Consider the following 20891-nt stretch of genomic DNA (forward strand, 5'->3'; position numbering starts at 1 on the left):
GAAATGACACTTCCTAAGCATATGCTATCCCTGTCAAGCTTGTCACTCAAAAATAATCGGGGTACCCGCCAGAAATGGTGGGGAAAATGGAACTGTAATAATGGTCGTGTCGGTAGTATGTCGCTCTTGAACATGGCACTCGTCGGCATTCATGTCTGGGTGGGGATTTCCCATCTTGTTTTACACTAGCCTCCATGGGTTTGGGTTATCCTATTTGACCTCTCATCTACTCATTGCCTTGTCACCATGACCTCTGCTCATTTGATGTCAGATACTGCCAAATCCACTGTCATGCCGCCGATATGTTCAAGAGAAGTTGACATATGCAAACTTACAACCTCCCTCTGGTGTCTCACACAAAATATTTTATCCTTCTCTGTCTCGTGTCGATGATGTGGAAAACATTATGGCCCACCTTCGATCAAGGTTACTTCCTGTCGACTTCAGCTCATTATCCAGGAAAGTGACCTAAAGACTCCCTTCAGGTGCCTTAGAGCCTGCATGCCTCAATGGCAGGTTCTTCATGTTCGACGTGAGGTTTTCATCATTGGCCTCCGATCGGATGATTCTGCAGGTGTTCAACACCATCTCATTGATTCACACACCACGGATTGTACCTATAAGTACCTTGAGGACCATTGTCATTATTGGTGGTACCTCTCGCGTCTGTTAACAATTTTCCTTATTGGCTGGTAATCAGACGATGTTCATGCATGTTCGACTTCAGCTCATGTATTCACATGCTTGGACTTGTACTTTGTTCGGGTTGGGATGGAGCGCAAGACCCTGGTTTTTGTCTATTAGGAACCAGGCTGCGATTTTGTGGATTATTATTGCATGACTCATTGATGGATGGTTGCGCCCATACCTGAGTCTTTGGGATGGTTGCGTCCATACCTTCTTATCATCATGGTCTCTTCAGCTGGGTGGTTGCGTCCATACCATAGACCTTCTTCGTATGTCTTTTGGATGGCTGCGCCCATGCCTAGACTACATGTAATCGAGATATCAGTTGTACATACGTGCAGGTTCTTCCTGGTGGTGTCCCAGTTCAACAGTTTTGTAAAGCATTTCACCCCTCCCACTCTCTCGGGCTTCATGCTTTAGGGGGCATCTGTTACACAGTAATTTGTCACTGTACCCCCGTCAGTCTCCCTACTGTGTCATGGGTCCAAGTTAATCATGCTCATGCTCTCTAATGTTGCCAAATGACCCACTTTGCCAAAGTTTTGCTATCAGCATGACTTTTGTCGAAATAACCGCGCTGATGGGTGCTCCATAACAGACCGAATGCGCTGTCAGCATGCAAATACACGTGTTTCTCGCGCTGATCGAATTTCATGAGCCAGCGCATTTGTTATTCATATCTGATCGCGCTGACATGAACTTCTTTGTTATTTAGCTGCGATGTCAGCGCTCCAGTGCAGTTATAGACCCGCGCTAATCCAGTTTGGGCGAGTTTGGCCTCCGATCGGATGATTCTGCGGGTGTTCAACACCAGCTCATTGATTCACACGCCGTGGATTGTACCTATAAGTACCTTGAGGACCATTGTCATTATTGGTGGCACCTCTCACGTCTGTTAACAGTTTTCATTATTGGCTGGTAATTAGACGATGTTCATGCATGTTCGACTTCAGCTCATGTATTCACATGCTTGGACTTGTACTTTGTTTGGGTTGGGATGGAGTGCAAGACCCTGGTTTTTGTCTATTAGGAACCAGGCTGCGATTTTGTGGATTATTATTGCATGACTCATTGATGGATGGCCGCGCCCATACCTGAGTCTTTGGGATGGTTGCGTCCATACCTTCTTATCATCATGGTCTCTTCAGCTGGGTGGTTGCGTCCATACCACAGACCTTCTTCGTATGTCTTTTGGATGGTTGCGCCCATGCCTAGACTACATGTAATCGAGATATCAGTTGTACATACGTGCAGGTTCTTCCTGGTGGTGTCCTAGTTCAACAGTTTTGTAAAGCATTTCACCCCTCCCACTCTCTCGGACTTCATGCTTTAGGGGGCATCTGTTACACAGTAATTTGTCACTGTCCCCCCGTTAGTCTCCCTACTGTGTCATGAGTCCAAGTTAATCATGCTCATGCTCTCTAATGTTGCCAAATGACCCACTTTGCCAAAGTTTTGCTATCAGCGCGACTTTTGTCGAAATAACCGCGCTGATGGGCGCTCCATAACAGACCGAATGCGCTGTCAGCGCGGAAATACACGTGTTTCCCGCGCTGATCGAATTTCATGAGCCAGCGCGTTTGTTATTCATATCTGATCACGCTGACATGAACTTCTTTGTTATTCAGCTGCGATGTCAGTGCTCCAGTGCAGTTATAGACCCGCGCTGATCCAGTTTGGGCGAGTTTGTTCTAACAACCGACCTTCCAGATGACTCCAGACCTGGTTCTTGGCTTTGTAAATGTCGCCCTCCCCTCTTTGGCATGTTCGTTTCGTCATTTGAGCCACCTTCCTTGGAGATAAGCTCATCCTCCTACCATTCATGGAGACTCCTTCTCCTATTTATGCCTCTACCATTGCCATGAGCAGCTAGTTAGCTAGTTTGGAATGGCTTGGATTGTGTGGAGCTTATAGTGCTCAGATTGTTGCTACTATAGCTAGTTGGTGTGATAAGTGTGGAAGTGTTTGATAGCTTAGGGAAGGTTGTGTTGTGTTGCCTGTATGAGAGAGAGTTTCTTGTTTTGGGAGAATCATTTCCAAAGGTGAATGCTTAAGAGACTTGCTGACTGGCCCCTCTTGAGAAGGATATCGACGTCAGAACACTTGGTTGTACTCTTCTCTGTTATTGATTAATAATAGATGACTACTATTATGGTTCCATTCTCATTTGTCTCTGTAATGGTTAATGTGAATTACATCCTTTCTGACTGATGTATGGTTGCTTTTATTAGATTTCACGCTTGTGTTTGTTTTCTCTTCGTGTGTGCAGGTATCTATTCGTGGAGATCGCGGAGGATCGTGACCAGCCAGAGCGAAGGAGCGAAGGTGGCATCTCTTCATCAAACAATAGCGTTGGAATCCAAGTAGGTGTTCTCTGCCTACCTTTTAATTGCAATTAGGAACTTGCATAGTAGCATTGACTGATTGTTGCTAGACCCATTCTGGGCTAGTAGGGATCGCCTCTACCCGTAGAGGGGATTTGCCTCTCCAACACTTGTTTATGACATCAATTTAACAAAGACAGGAACTCTTCACTTCAAGACAATAGAGAAAGGTTGTTACCAGAAGGAACAATGTTGAGATGGGAGTCTGCTGAAACCAGTCGTAGATCTAGAAGAATTTTGAAACCTGAAATGGTGGGCATGCATGTGGACTCAGATGCGGCACTAGTTGATGAAAGAGAAGAATATGGAACATCTTCATCAACATCCACTCACTCATCTGAAGATGTGAATTTCAATGGTGTGCAAGAAAATATGATTGATTTTGAATAATTGTTTAAGACAGTTTATATAACTGATGTTTGCATTGTATCTTGAAATAATTTTTTTGATTTCCATATGGTGTTAATTTATAAGTTATGAGTCATTTTTATGTTGTTGGATTATATGTCTTAATTATGATAATTTTTATTGTTTAGAATATCTACAACACGACAATAAATTAGAGATATAATATATGTTTCATTCAATATACAAATAATGACATTTGAATTAATTTAGTCATGTAATTTGTTCATAATGTCATGGTTTTTTAATTTTATGGTTGAAAAAATTCCAATTTCTTTTGTATCTAGCATGTTATGGTTCAAAACATGTTGAATTTATACTTAGGAAAGAAAAATTTTATTCTACCAAAAACATTAGTGTGTTTTTTCCTCATAAAAAACTCTTTTTGGCACATAAAAATTCGGTTTTACTAGCATTTTTTAAAAATGTTGAAAATTGGCCCTAAAAAAAATCATCGTTCCAGTATCACCACTTTTTTGTTTTCAAGGTGTTTTTTGCACGAAATTTTTTCTTTCACTGCCATTTTTAAAACATGTTCAAACTTGACCCTAAAAACAAAAATCATCGTTCCAGTATACACACTTCCCTTTTTTAGCACTGTTTTTGATGTTTGTTTCGGGGTTTTCTGGCCAGAGTTCCCATTTTGAGTTTATAGTTCCTATTTCAAAGTTTACATTGTTGATAATAGACAACAAGATTGATTACAAAGTTCATCCCTGATGGACTACATCTCTGGGTCCGCTTTCAAGATGAGCGACTGCTTTATTTGGGTTGAATCCAAGAAGGTCAACTACAAAGAAAATTGACCAAAATGAATGTGCATGCAAGCACTTCTGGTCACTATCATAAGGAAGTTCTCTGATCCAGATTTCCAACCCCTGTCATAGTTCCCAATTCTAACTCTGGATGCTCATGTTAGACTAAAAAAAAAAGAACCCATATCCTCCAGAACCTACACATAAAAATCAAAACCACTCCTTTCATCTTCAATGAGAAAAATTGCCTTTATAACCCTGTAAATACATTCGAAATTCTTCATCCAAGTTTAGGAATGAACTGGATGACTTTAGGGGTTAAATTAGGGTTTTAGTTGAAGATATTATTTCACTTGATGACATTTAGGCCTAGGTGTGATTAAACATCCAAAATCGGAATTAACAACATTACCCACATTCAACCTTATAATAGCCCGAAACCGTTAGCAGTTTGCTAACCGGGTGGAGGAGCACTGACAGCACACGTGAATAGATGTGTTACCCCATAGTTAGAGCTCTGACAGTTCCACTGACTGTTTTCCATGACGGTTGGTTGTTGTGGCTAATCGGGCATTGACATAGCATTGTTACTCACTTGATCGTAACTATACACCAAACTATGAGAACAAACCTTGGTTGTGCAGTGAGATATTGTTCACATGTCTGTCCCAAGGTAGATATAGTTAGGTGTATTCTCGTGTTTGTAACCCGGAATACGAGTTAACTTCCACGACTTCTCACATGATATGCTGTCCTGACATGACTACTACTGTGGTTAGGGACTGATATATAATTTTACAATTTTTTATGTTATGTAATGCTTATAAAAACACCGAGAGGGTTTATACATAGGGTTAATGTATTTTTTTTACATTGTAGGGGTTTAGATCTTAGGTTTTAGGTATTTTACTGTATGGTTTAGGTTTTTAGGTATAGGTTGTGTTTTTACATGTTATGGTTTGTCATTACGATTGAAGCTTAGGTTTTACATTAGGCTTATTTTTAAAATAACCCATTTATAACCAAATCTCACAAAGCAACATTAGCAAGAAACATCACATGACAACAAAACCTGTCGACAACCAAATCCTACAAAATGTACGACAACCACATGTCAACATCCATATCCTGGCGGAACTGACGACAACCACATGTCGACAATTAGGTACCAAACCATATTCGCCGAACACCATGAAAACCATATACATTATCGAAAAACCTGAACCATAAACATCACTACCAAAGCTGAAGACATCAGACACTAAATGTTGACGATGAAACTGAACCTGTGTAACTGATCTGACAATATCCTCCTGGATCATATCTCTCCACTTGAAAGCTTTTGGACCACAAAAGTTTGATGTAAACATATAGTCGATGAGGGTAGAGCTCCCTCACTCTCCACCTTGACCTGATGATGTACCAATACATTCGATCAACCACTTGAAAGTGATGACCTTGATGATGCTAACCATGGCACATTTTGAATTGGTGACATGTTTCATCCATCTGCAATGTATACAACTTGCGAAGATGGTCAAACAACCTGTTATGAGCATGGCAATCAATTTATTTCCACGAAACACCATGAATTACTGATTCATAAACATCTTTGAAAACAATCTCTACAAGATATTGTTCAATACCATTGACATGTACTAACAATCTATCTTGCGGAATGATAGAGACAATCAAAGAAATTTTTGACCTCAAACCAGCTACTTGACTTGATATACTTTCATGATTCCTGATTACTAGGTGAACTTGTTCCAATAAACCCATCAAACTATGATATGGAAATCGCTGCAACTTAGTTTGTTTCTAAAACTATTGAAATGGTTGTTGATTTCTTTTAATTACTATTTCTTTATTCTTTAAATGATGTTTCCATTGATTAGCACTTTCCCTTGATGCATAAGTTTCCCTTAGATGTATTCAATACTTTGACACTGCTTTAGAAAATGCTTTGATATGAAAACTAATAGGCTTCCTCTCCACTTGAAAAGAGGCTTCCAAACTACTTGAAACATGAAATGGTGACACAATACAAGAGAAATTTAACACTAATTTCCCCAATACTGACATGCATCCCTGTGACTATTAACTTCCAAACTTGGACTAAATTGACTCATTCTGACATTAGGAAGAGGAGCCTTAGGCATCAACTGTAATTCATGTTGTATTCACTACTTATGAGTAAGATTTTTGGTTTGTCTAAATAGAACTAGAAAAGTTTCTACCTTTTTTATCAAACTATCTTCAGGCTAAGACTCATAAATTGAACAAACATCATGTTGATTCTTATGTTGTTCCTTTACACACATGATTGTAAATATCTTATTTGAACTTATTAATTGCTTCATCTGATTAGAAACAAGTAAATTCAAGTGTTTTTTTACCTTGATGTGCCCTAATAATAAATACAACCCCATCTTTCTTAAAGGGATATTTATGCTCTCTGTTGTAAAATACTACCTCATGATCATAAAGATAAGGACTTCCTAAGACAACTCCACATATGTATACTGGAACTGCATCTAATTCCACTTCATCAATGTAATTAGCTGTAATGGAAAATCTTAATTGACACTATTTTGTGACTTTTATCTAAGTTCATTTATTTAGCCATCCTAATGGGTAAGGTCTTGTATGATTTCATGTCTCCAAACCCAAGTTGTTAACTAAATATTCAGATATTAAATTTTCCTGTCATCCCCTACCAAACATTATATCTATCTTTGTGTGCTTAGAAGTTATCCTTATGTTAAATAATTCAAATCTTTTATCCTCATTTGAAGGATTTATGTTTGATGACGATGCTATAGTATTTGAACTTGAACCAGTGTCAGAAGTTTTACCTGTCGAAACTATGGCAGTTATCCTCCTTTCATCACCTGAATCGGAACCTAGATCTTGCTGGATTGCTGCAATTGATTTATTTTCATACTTCTCTTTAAGGAACCTTTTGGACTTAAGTTCGGAATGAAGTCTCCAACATTTAGATTCATCATGACTGATTCTCTAGCAATGAGAAAAAGTAGGTCTTTCCTTCTGAGCTTCCGTTGATTTCTTTCTCTTCAAATTGTTCTTCCCCTTACTATCATTGGAATCCTTGATTTCCGACTCTTTGGATGATTGCGGTGAAAATTTGAATGGTTTTCCACCTGATTCAATATGTATGGCTTGAACACACACTTCATCAAAATTATTAGGATTAAACATCAATAATGTATGCTACAAATATGAATGTAAACTACCGATTTATTTTAACAAAGTTTCACGTGTATCCATTGAAATACCAATCGCCAATGCTCTCTTTCTAAACTCCTAAGTAAACTCCTGAACACTCTGCCCTTTACCTTGCCTCAAATGCTGCCAATCAATAATAGCTTGCCGCGTGTATCCTAAAGGATAGAAATGTTTCCTAGTAGTTGTTAAAAACTTAGACCATGAAGAGATGAGTTTACCTTTTTGCTTTACATCTATTTGAGTTTTACTTTCGCACCAAATTAAAGTTGTTCCCCCCATTCTAAGTGTAGCTAACTAAATTTTCGTTTTATCATTAGAAATGTTTTGAATATGAAAATACACTTCTAACTGCTTAATACAGTTATCTATCTTTTCAGGATTCATTTCACCATCATAAATAGGTAACTCAAATTTTACATCAAGTTTCAAAAGAGATGTTTTCTTAGGTTTCTTTTCTGTTTCAGATTCTGAACTGGAAGAAGAAGAAGATGATGATGATGATGATGGAAATGATGGAGGTTTATCAGTGTTTCCTTTACCTTTGTCCTTCTTCGATGTCTTTGAAGAAGAAGCTGCATCTCTTGCCTTCTTATCTTCGTAAATTTCTCCCAACATCTACTAAATAATCAAGAATGCTTGTTGAAACTATTTATCACTCATCTTAGTTTCTGGATTTTCACCTGAATCAAATCCTGTCATGTTAAAATTATGAATGAATCTTCGCTTTCCAATTTCTAGATCAATATCCTCAAGGATTCCTTCTTCACGTTGCAACTTTGACCTAGTCAACGTTCGCTGGAAAAATTATACAAATGCAACCTGCTTTGATACCAAATTATATGATCTGAAATGATCGTATGTCAAACTGACGTAGAATTGATTAATACCATTAATGAATAGAATGTTAACTGAAAGTGATTTTATCATGAGAATTGATTGAGAATAAAGACTTTACGAAAGATGAGAAAACATAAGTAAGATGCAAAACATAATTGAAAACAACAAATACACAAAAATACCAGACAACAAGATTGATTATGAAGTTCATCCCTGATGGACTACGTCTCCAGGTCCACTTTCAAGATGGGAAACCACTTTATTAGGATCGAATCTGAGAAGGTTGACTACATAGAAAATTGACCAAACTGAATGTGCAGGCACTTTTGGTCACTTTCATAAAAAATCTCCCTAATACATATTTCCTTCGCCTATCATGTTTCCCAATTCTGACTTTGGATGCTCCTGGTACACTGAAAACAAAACACCCTATATCCTCCAGAATCTGCACATAAAACTCAAAACCACTCCTTTCATATTCAATGAGAAAAACTGCCTTTATAACCTTGCAAGTACATTCGAATTTCTTCATCCAAGTTTAGGAATGAACCGGCTAACTTTAAGGGTTAAATTAGGGTTTTAGTTGAAGATATTATGTCATTTAATGACATTTAGGCCTAGGTGTGATTTAAAAATCCAAAATTCGAATTAACAGCCCACTTTCAACCTTATAATAGCTTGAAACTGTTATCAGTTCGCTAACTGGGTGGAGGAGCACTGGCAGTGCATGTGAACAGATGTGTTACCTTGTGGTTAGGGCTCCAACGATTTCGTTGACCGTTTTTCATGATGGTTGGTGGTTGCAGCTAACCCAGTGTTCACATAGCACTGCTACCCACTTGACCATAACTATCCACCAAACTGCGGGAAAAAACCTTGATTATGTAGTGAGATGTTGTTCACATGTATGTCCTGAGGTGGTTATGATTAGGTGGATTCTTGCGAGATTAGACTCCGCTATTTTTAACCATAATTGTGATTTAACTGCCACGACTGCTCACATGTTCCACTATCCCAACGCAGTTACTGTTGCGATTAGGGACTCATATATACATTTTCAATGTTTTATGTTATGTAACGCTTATAAAAAGGCTGAGAAGGTTTATACATAGGGTTAATGTATTTGTTGTACATTGTAAGGGTTTAGATATTAGGTTTTAGGTATTTTAATGCATGGTTTAGGTTTTTAGATATAGGTTAGGGTTTTAGGTGTTAGGGTTTGTCATTATGATTGAAGCTTTGGTTTTACATTAGGTTTATTTTAAAATAACCCATTTACAACCAAATGTCACAAAGAGACATTAGAAACAAACATCACATGATGACAAAAACCGTCGACATCCAAATCTTGCAGAATGGATGAAAACCACATGTATACATCCATATCCTGGCAGAATCGACGACAACAACATGTCGAAAGCCAGGTACCAAATCATATTTGTCGAACACCATGAAAACCATATCCATTATCGGACAACCTGAACCATAAACATCATTGTCGAAGTTGAAGACACCTGACACTGAATTTTGATGACGAAAATGAACCCATGCAACTGATCTGACAAGATCCTCCTGGATCATGGAAGCAAGCCAAAACCTCTCCTTGAGCAGCAGGGAGGTTCCGAGAGGGTGAAAAAACTTCATTTCTCTAAACTGGGTGTTTGGATAGGTGATTCTGCAAGAATTTTCGCCAGGACTTCAGTGGTACTGTCTGTTTCTAAAGCTGAGCTCTCCATTCTTCATCCATATTCCATCTTGGAGGTATAATAATTGTAAATGAATGTTTCTTTTACTTTTATCTCTTTTTATGCCACTTAATGAATGAAGGCCTCCCCACTATTGAGTAGGGCTCGGAGACATAGTCCAAATTGGATGAACTTTGTAATCAAATCTTTGTGTCATGGTTTCATGTTCATATTATTATTTCTGGATTGTTTTATGTGATTTTAAGTTCCATGGTTAATAAACTTTGTTACATGTAATTCTGATGCATATATAAGTAAAACATCTTGGATCGATAATACATCCACCCATATCACCAAGTATCACCTCTAGTGTTCTTCCAACTCTCTCGTGGATGATTCGATTAAGATTCACCTATTCCAATGAAATTTAATTAGGGATGCTACAAATGGTACATTGAATTGGATACTACATCCTATGGTCATTTTTTATTTCTAGCTTAGACATTCTTGATGCACTTTGAGCTGCCCATAACACATGATATCGATTTTGACCTCTTGTCAAGCTTTAAAGAAGATGATTCCAACCTGATCTTTAACCATATTCACGAGTGGCATCATTGCAAGAGGTTGGTTAGGACCAATCTTCCTAATAATATTTTACGAAAATGGGTCATTCGATATCGAAGACCTCGATTGCTAAGGATGTGTCTATGTTATGAGCTAGTAGTGAGGAGAAAGCTATTCTAGCTTCCTAGCAAATCAATATGATTTATTCATAGTCTAGCAAGTTATATGAATTTATTTTCCATTGAGGCACTGAAACCTGCTCCTGGCCAACATATTGATGGTGTGATTGGATCAGTTTCTGATTACATGAGCTAACTTTCTGCTCAACTTGGCCAATTGATTATTACATCGTAAGCCCCAAAAAGTGCATCTGGCTCTTCTAAATCATCTTCTTTTGAGCAATCCAATGACCTTCTTACAGTGAAGTACAAAACACATAAGAACAACCAACATTATAGTGGTAAAAAGAATAATAAGAAGAACAAACGAAAAAACCAATTTTTTTAGGACTCTCAATCAAATCCTCAAAATTAGGAAGGGGGCACTAGTGAGTTTTGTCGAAAGATTAAATTCCCTTGTAAAATTTGTCAAGGTGAACATCTTACTCATGAATTCCCTTGGAAAGATGAGGTTCATAGGCTCCTTACACCGCCAAAATTTACCCAACAAAATATTGTTTTTACTCATCCATTTCCTACCCAACCTCAACAACAAATGGTTTCACAACCACATCCACCTCCATAAGGGGGAAATAGGGGGTCATTTTTAAACCCCACCAATATTTCATGCATCTTCATCTGCAAATAATATGTTAATGTGACCACGTGATCCAAATTGTATGATGTTCCTTAGTTGATTTCATCTCATAAAGACTCGCCCTCTCCTCTTACTTCCACTAGACCTCTCATGTTAGGTAATCCTGTAGAACCTATGCATCATCCCCCAAAGGGTGTTTTCTGTAAGACAATACATAATCCCTCTTCTTGGAACTCTCAACATTACATTATTGTGGAAGATATTTCCCAAGCTCCTTGTGCCATGTCTACCTTGTAGGTTTAGCAAAGCTGTCCCCAACAGCGCAAGGACTTGTTGTCTGAAATTGGTGGAGTAGATCCTTTTGAATTGAACCTCATGATGTTCCATGTTGACAGGGCTTCCTTTGAAATTTCCCACCAGAGAGATTTTTGGATCATGGTGCATATTTACCATAAGAATATTCATTGCACTTTGGTGGATGAAGGCTCTTCCAGTTGCATCATGTCAACATCATGTTGGAAGACTCTTGGCTCTCCAGCACCCCCCTTGTCCCGCACTACTTATCAAGCCTTTGATGGACACAACTTTGTACCTAAGGGGGTTCTTCCCAAGTTTTCCATTGAGATAGAGGGGAAATTTTCTTATGTCGATGTTGAAGTCATCAACACTCCTTTGGATTGTAACCCGCTCCTTGGTCATAGCTGGTTCTATGCCATGACCGCAATTGTCTCATAAGTGTTCCGTGTCCTTTTATTTCCTCATGAAGGAAAGATTATTACATTAATTAACTTGACTATTGAAGGCCATCGAACCAAATTTTCACTACAGGAAATTCAATCCCACTTGTGGGAGATAACGCTAGTCAATTTCAGTGTGTTGGTGTGGGGTTTTTTAAAACCTCATCTCTTATGGGTTTTTTCCTGAATTACCACTTCCTAACATTCCTTCATCCTCTTCTAAATCTCATATGCATATGATCTCTTCTGACACCTGTGGAACCCATATATCTCTTGATCCTTGGGTGGTGTCTCTTGATCTTATGGAAGATGATTAAGCTAGTGAGCCTCCTCCACAACATTTAGTGGAATAGATTTTCTCTTCTGTAGTCCCATTAGTACCTCCTTACTCTGGTTAGAAACTCCATCACAATATGGAATATGATCAAATTCTTTTTGCCCATATAAGTCTTCATTCTACCTATTGGACATGACTCCCTCGAAGACAAACCCCCTGACTAATATAATTAGAGTTCATGGATATACCCACTAATCATCCTAGGGATATTATGCCTCTCCATGGCTCTAGTCTTAATGAATTGGAAAAGGTAGAGATTGGAAAATAAAATTTTGAATCAACCTAGGGGGCATCTCCTCGACATTCCTTTGGAATGCCACCCGTAGACTGAGTCAAGTCATGGGCTTCTATTACCAAACTTGTGAAAAAATTATCTAACTCCTTACCACCTATTGATGAACGTCTTCTACCACAATTATCTCTTGATCCTCCCTTATTTCCTCAGGTCAATTTTTAGAGCACGATGATGTTAGAATGTCCCTAGCATGTTAAACCTTTTAGGAATGGGTAGTTTGATTTCCTTTAGCATGGCCCCACATTAGTGATCCATATGGTCCCCTACGTTCCATGAGTTCACGTATAGAAACCATTTTCCTGTGCCCAACTATGGGCACACTTTAGCGTGACCTACTAGAATGTCTCGTGTTAGTACATATTTTACATAGGTGTGTGATGGGAGTATTTGTCATGCCTTCTTTATGCCAAAAATCCAAAAAAAATTATAAAACATAGAAAAGTAAAAATAAAAATGGTCTTGTTTTTATCTCATCCACGTTTATTTCTATCATTATGTGATTTAAACATTGCTCTAGTGTTTCTCAATGGTTTTACAGGATAAGGTGGTGTTTTTATTGCGACATCCATGAATCTTAGGTACGTTTCTCATGAAGTTGGCATATAGGGGTAGGTCATCTATCATCATCTCTATTGCATTTTGATTTTCAGTGCCATATTTATGCCTTAGGTCTGACCTTGTCAATTTTTGACTTTAGACACTCTCTTTTATGTACATTGTCGATTTTTGATAGAACTTACCCGCATGGATACCCTAGTTAGCACCCTTCTGCCGTATTCGTGTCCATTTAGTCATTTTTACTCCTTTTTGAAATCCTTCCTTGTAACCCGCCATGACCTAGAATTTGAGAATCATGTCGTCTTATTCATCATATTTCGGGCCATATCCCAAGAGGATTCCACACTTTATCCCTTGCGATTGGAATTTTTATCAACCTATTTTTGCACGACGAGCCTTGGTTTCTTAATTGCATTGTCATCATTTGCTTGGCTACAATTTGTTGTCACCTGGTGTTTTACCCTTTCTTGGAGGAACCTCTATAATGATTGGTCTTATTAGCTAGCCTTGTGTCCTCCTCATGTCATCAACAACTCCATCATCACTAGAACTAGTTTCTATCCTCTATGACGAGTTTACTTTAAGCTCTTTTCAGACTCCTTAATTTAGAAATATTGTTGAGTGATCTCGTATTATTCACGGTCATAAAATTACCTGAAGTGGTTGATCCAGGTGGACCTTTAAAAAGTACGAGTGGCATGGTAAAAGGATCAAAACACAAAGTGGAAGAATCTGGAAGAAATTAGCATCGGATCAAAGTGCTCATCATCCCAATTCCAATGATGCGAATGCCACTCGAATCCAAGCTCATAAGAAGAAGTTAGAGAAAGTAAAAGTTCATGTTTGACTTGAACAAGTAGCAGGAGAACATGACGTGGAAAACATCTCAGGGAATGTGGAAGCACCAAGTGGCAGGCCACCACTAGCCCTGCATATCACATATCGTAAAAGGAAGAGGACCGCAGTTAAGGAAAATGCCCCCCAACACTATCGAATTGCAATTTGCGATATCACAATCATAGATCGGAGGAAATTGGTGGTAAAATATTGGCCCTAGAGCAAGCCAACATGCAATGCGATATATCGCAATCACATATCGCAAGGAAAACGGGTAAAGAATCATCCGCGTAGCAAGATACAATGTGATGCGACATATCACAATCGTAGATTGCAAAGGGAAGTGTTTGTATGAAGAATCACCCCCAGTTCCATCGATTTGTGATATGCAAAGTTAATTTAGACTTGATATATTATATAATGTGGTTTAATAACCATCGGATCCACCTTTATCATAGGCTTCTTGTTGCGAAGGTCAGGTCTGCCTGCCAATTCAAAGTGTCGATATTAAAAGTCGTCGCATTAAGGGTAATGTGTGGTTAAGAGGTCCTATAGGCTTTTACATATATGAAAGGTTTATCACTTTCATGCTATCCCAAGTTTGAGATCCTTAGTGTAGGAACATGTCGCCTGCTCAACTTGTCATTTGTTGGGAATTTCCCGAGGATTGAGGAGTTAGTCACCAGCTTATATAATGGACTATCCACATTGGACAAAGGGTGGAGGCTAGCATAGAAAGTTTAGAGCTATTTTGTACAGCAGTAACCCGATGTGGTAGCAGGCTAGGACCTCGTCTTGAGCAACAAGGAGTTTCCGAGAGGGTGCAGAAGCTTCATTTCTCCAAATTGGGTGTTTGGATAGGTGATTCTACATGATTTTTCGCCAGGATTTCGGTGGTACTGTCTTTTTCTAAAGTTGGGTTCTCCATTCTTCTTCCATCTTCCATATTGGAGGTATAAGGATTGCAAATGGATGATGGTTGTAATTTTATCTCTTTTTATGCGATTTAATGAATGAACACCTACCCACTATTGAGCAAGGCACAAAGAAATAGTCCAAATTGAATGAAATCTATAGTCAAATATCTATGACATGGTTTCATACTTGTATTGTTGTTTACGCATTTTTTTATTTGCTTTTACATTCCATGGTCAATAAGCTTTGTTTCATGTAATTCTTATGCATCTATAAGTAAAAAATCTTGGATAGAGTTTGGTATTAGAGTAGGTCTTTGTTAATTTGAATTGCATGGGTATATGCTAACTTGGAACAAGTTGCGAAAAGGAGAAGGAAAACTTGAGTCCTTTGATCCCGAAGCAGTACGTCTACAATGAATAAGAAACATGGAAAATGAAGAAGTTCATTGGGAATAGGAACAAAATTTATGCAATGTATTCTATAATATGGTAGAGAAAGTGGACAAGCCGTTTTCAGAGTATGAGAAGGTACCTGGGCACGAGAAGTAAGATGTCAATGATAATAGATCAAAAAATCATGAAGATGGTGGAGAAGAGCCTCCTCCCTCTCCTTCTTCAAGTGACAGTTCTCACCACTCTAATCGTGATTCCAAACATACATCTAAGAAACCATTCTTTAATCTAGATGTAATGTTTGACCTACCCATGTATAATGAAGAGTGTAATACATAAAAAATTAATAATTGGATAAGACAAATAGAGGTCTACTATAGGATTTAGCATATCAAAGAAGATGAGGCAAAGGTCTAGTTAGCATCTCTTTGGGTGAGTGTGACTACTCTCATTCGGTGGGAGAGAAAGTTTCAGAAGGGCAGCAAAAAGTTGGGTAACCTTCTTTCCTCTTGGTCTAGTTTTATTTCTGCATTGAAATACCAATTTTACCCTTTGGGTTATGTTGTGCTATTCAACACCACCCCATTTGTTAATATTAGTAGTCAATATTACATTAATAAATGGGGACCCTTTAAAAAATCCTTCCAAAAATAAGTTTAGCATTTAGCCATTTTCTTTATTAATTTTTAGAATAAAACAAGATATTAGTCAAACACCTTTTCAAAAAACTATTAAATGCCTCCCTTTTCCCACATATCACACGATTAAGCATGGTCGAAAGCATTGCTAATCCACCAAATGTAGCGAGAAGGGATCAAAAGAGGATTCCATTCTTTAATATTTTGAAACTAGTACATTTCTTATATAAACTAAGTCTTAAGGCATTTTATTAAAACTAATGCCCACATCGCATATCCCTATTCTCAGAAGGCGCACCTTAAAATAGTTACCTTAAAATGTGTGAGAGGCGAAATTGTGATAACAAAAATTCCTTTACTGCATTGCATTTCGAAAATTTAAAGGAACATTGTAAAACTTACCGCCCGTCAAAATTGTGAAATGCGATAGAAACCTGGATCCACTCCCAGATACATCACAGACAAGTATTTAGGTCCACTACTTAATGAAAAGAACTTTACATAAGAAAACCCAACCAATGGGTTATTCCCTGGAAATAGTAGTAAGAAACCCACATCTCACATATCAGAGAAACATAAAGGAAAACATTCATACATAATGCGATAATGCAATTTGCGAGATTGCTTTGCAAATCACAAAATCACCATTTTTGTGATTTAAAGGTTCATCACCCTAGAATCTTTCTTCCTGACTTACGATGCAGACATTAATGAGCATTAACGCTAAGAGATAACGAATCATTAGGGGGAATTTAGTAAAAGTTAATGGCATTTATTTGAGAAAAGCCATCCAAGGTGGTACGATATCTTCTCACTTATGTTCAAATAAAACTCCTTTCTTATCAAATTTTCAAGTTATCTGTATTATCCGAACTTATGTTCATTCTTATCTCTGTATATCCGATACTTATGTTTTTTCTCCATTTTTCAAAGAACATCCACAGAAGGAGTCTTTGGGAGCAATGGCAAATAACGGCAAGGCAATTGTGTCTGAGAAATCAGAAATGACTCCTTTATTCTCATATACCACATGCAGTAGAGAAGGAGGGACCTCTACATGGGAAACCATGTATGATTTATTAGAAGAAGAGAAACCTAGACCTCTAGAAAAAAGGGTCACAACAGGAGTTCATACTTCCTCATATGCCACCATTTCTTAGACGGCATGCTCATTTCTACATCACATAGCCACGTGCCCAAAGATAATCCCTTACACTGATATGGTCAAGTGTATTATTGATCAAAATGATATCTCACACAGAGAATTTAAGAATAAAAGCCAAGAGATTACGTGATCCTTTTTGCCAGACAACCTACAACTTATGTACCACCTACCAGAGCCACGAGCCATCTACAACAAATAGTTCCTTGAGAAGTTTTTCACAGAGAACGAGAAACCAACAGATGTCATCCAGACCTGGTCGAATAATGAGGGCAAGATCAAAAAGGAAAAAGTGGGTATGTACTCTACTACATCTATTTCTCCTCCCCATAGTTTTACAGCAGCCATGCTATGTAGGACATTTGGCAAGCCTGACAGCACTAAATTTTTGCCAGAACGGCTGCCATTAATAGATGCAGTTGTGAATGCAACCATAATGAATCAGGTCCAAATTTTGTCTCATAATTTATCTAAGGCAATAATCAATAATAGGAGGAAAAGGAGTGTCTCAACGAGGGTTTACCCTCCATTTTTATGAGTGCCTATGTGATGGATGCAATTTGTTTTGGTTCAAAATTTCCTATCATGGGATGGAAGTGGACTGCGAAAGATCCAGTTCCCATTCATATATATCATAAGGACATGTGGGAGTATCAGTTTCACCCGCATTTTTACAAAAATTTTCATGGGGTCATGCTCCCTATCCACAAACAGGTTTACAACTGAGATGCCCCTAGATTTTCAAAGGAAGCTGAGGTAGATATCCTCCTAGTGGCTAGATGGTTTAGGGAGGAAAAATTTACATATATCAAGGTCTTTAGGAACGTCAGCTCACCTCATGTCCTCCCATACTATGTTCCAGACAAATTCATGGCTACAGAGATAGCCTATCAAACATCTAGTGAGGTTGGGCTAAGCAAAGGACTAAAGGAAATGAAAGAGGCCATTTTGGCTACATTTCCATTATAGGGTGGAGCATTTGCATTGCATGATTTTGGGTCATGCATTCAAAGAGGTAGATATCATGCAATCACTGAAATCACCTAAATTCCCAGGTCGCTAGTACGTCCCAAATGGCACTGCCAAAGACTTCACTACCATGGTGAAAGTGAAGGTATTCAGTCATGAGGAAGATGCATTTGATGACATCTTCCTATAGAAAGAGGCATTCACAGAAGTAAAGCACATGACATGACTACTTTTTAACGAAGAAGAGCATGAGGCCTTTTTTCAATACAGAGAAAGGAGATCATTAAAGGTCCCATTAGACAAATTATTGATTGAACCAATAAGGGAGTCGACTACCAGCGTAAGCCTAGAAGGAAGTTCCAGAGGAAATTCTAGAGATGATTCCCAATTAGAGTCCCAAGAGAAATCTACCAAGGAGTCAGAGAAATGAAAGCAATAACCATATAATGGGGGAAGCAAAAGCAAAGTGTCAGAAAATGATATAGCCCAATGTACAGAAAATACAACAGAGTAACCCTCAGCTATAAAATAGACTAAAATTCATTCCACCTCCACCCAATCAACAAAACCCCAGGTGATTGATTTGGAGGAAGAATTTGAGCGTTTTAATACAAAGCTCCATACAGAGAAACAAACACTTGAGCCTCATAATCCTTAACACAAAACAACTCAAGAAAGTATAGTATATAAAACTGTAAGTACTCAAGAGGTAGAGCACATTTATGCCACTCCTACCTCTGAAATTGTTTTGAGAATTGAAGAGATTCCTCCTCTTGATGTGTTCTATAGCCCAACCCACAAAGTCATTGTGAAAAGGAAGAGGAAAAAGAGGAATTTGGATGCTACAACTACTACTACTCCTGAGAATGAACCAATGGATATTGTTTGGAAAGTCTCACCCATCGACCCATCTGACAACCTTACTATATTGTCTCAGTTTACAGGAGCGTATGCTACATCGACAATTGACAAAGAAACAAAAGTACAAATATTGCTCAGAGAAAAGGAAAATAAAATTATGTTGTTGGAATAACAGTTGGAGCAAGAAAAATCTAACCAACAAGCTTAATTGAAAATAACCAAGCTCCAGCAAGAATTCGAGCAGATGCAAATAAAACATCAAGTCAATTTAGCAAAAAAGGAACCACAAATATAAGAATTAACAGATAAGTATAAGGATAGCCCAAATATTTATTAGTTTATAATTGAAGCACTCAGCCTAAACTCCCAACTAAGGCATCAAAAAGAAATTATATGCCAGAAGGTCTCGCAATTGACTCCTTATTGCGAGACTAATGACAAATTAACGAGCAAAGTCGTTGACATGAGACTTGAATATGATGAAGTCTTGAAAAGAGTTTCTGAATTCATCACCTGGTAGAATTCAAAGGATGGGAGGAAGGCCAATTTGCCTATACTAGAGGAGTCACACAAAGAAATTTTATTTCTAGACTGGGATTCTCGAATTAGGTAAGTAGAAAAGGAAACAACGGTCACAACAGCAGCAACAATGAATTGTGTTATTGAAAACATCAATGAAAATATACACAGCGCAAACCTAGTGGCAGAGTCTGTACCAACTTTTCTTCTGAATACCAAACAACTCAAACAACAGTGGAGGCAGGCAACAAGAGAAAAGGAGGAAGTGATTAGGCAAATGACCAGGTTAAAATGGGAAGTGTACTGTCAATATTCAGTTAAAACCTTACAACCAGTGGATGAACTTGCGATGCTTGACCTCTTCCACGCAGAAAATGGTGCCAGCACTAACCGATGTTGTATTCACTAGGCAATTGAAATCTGTGATCATCCCACTAACACAGCTCAAACTCATGATGTACATCTGTGATCTTAAAGATCGAATGCAAAGGAGTTAGTCACCATATTTTAATTTCAATTTTTGTTTTTTTTGCACAATTTGAGGAAGGCTGTTTAAACCTTCTCAACACTTTTTGAAAAAACTATTATTATGATTTATATTTTAGTATTTAATCCTCTATCATGCATTTAGAGAGGGGTACAAAAATTCTTATCAGAAGCAATTTTCAACACATGCACTTCTATCCCTTTGAGGAAGTTCTAGTGAAATGAATGGAACATGATTAATTTTTATCTTATCTAGTATCTTCTACTGAAATTTCACTTTTGTACTCTTAGATGGTGTTGGATTGATTGGTAGTAGGTCGATATTGCTGAAAGACATGAGCAAAACTTATTACAAATGGTACTTTTATTTCGTGATTTTGTTTTGTTTATGTATTTAGCAGTTATTTTTCTTCAAATTGTTTATGTATGAAAGTTTAAAGCTTGGTTAGCATTATTTCACTTTTGTATGGTGATGACCTAAATTTTATGCTGAATATATGAATATTTTCTTATGCGATATATCTTTCACAATCGTTTCAGCTAACTATTTATCCAAAACTATTATTGTTAAAATTATTTCACTTCCTATTGTAGTTGAATGATCTTTATTAGCAATTTTTTTAGGACATTATTGTAGATCGTATGTGTCAATTTTATTCCTGGGTATAGTCATATCTAGATAATGTTTTAATTAGTATATATGCATGTGATTATTAATTTAGATTAGATTACTTTTAGTTAAACATGTCCCTGAAATATCATATATCACCCCATCAACATTATCATAATTTATATTGGGAAAATGGTCCCATTACCCCCAGTCAGAGCCACTACACCAAACAGAAAAGGAGCTGCCA

This window comes from Pinus tabuliformis, chromosome 2_2 (assembly GCF_031772625.1).
Source record: "Pinus tabuliformis cultivar Carrire ecotype Pingquan chromosome 2_2, CPIR1, whole genome shotgun sequence".
NCBI classification, from domain to species: Eukaryota; Viridiplantae; Streptophyta; class Pinopsida; order Pinales; family Pinaceae; genus Pinus; species Pinus tabuliformis.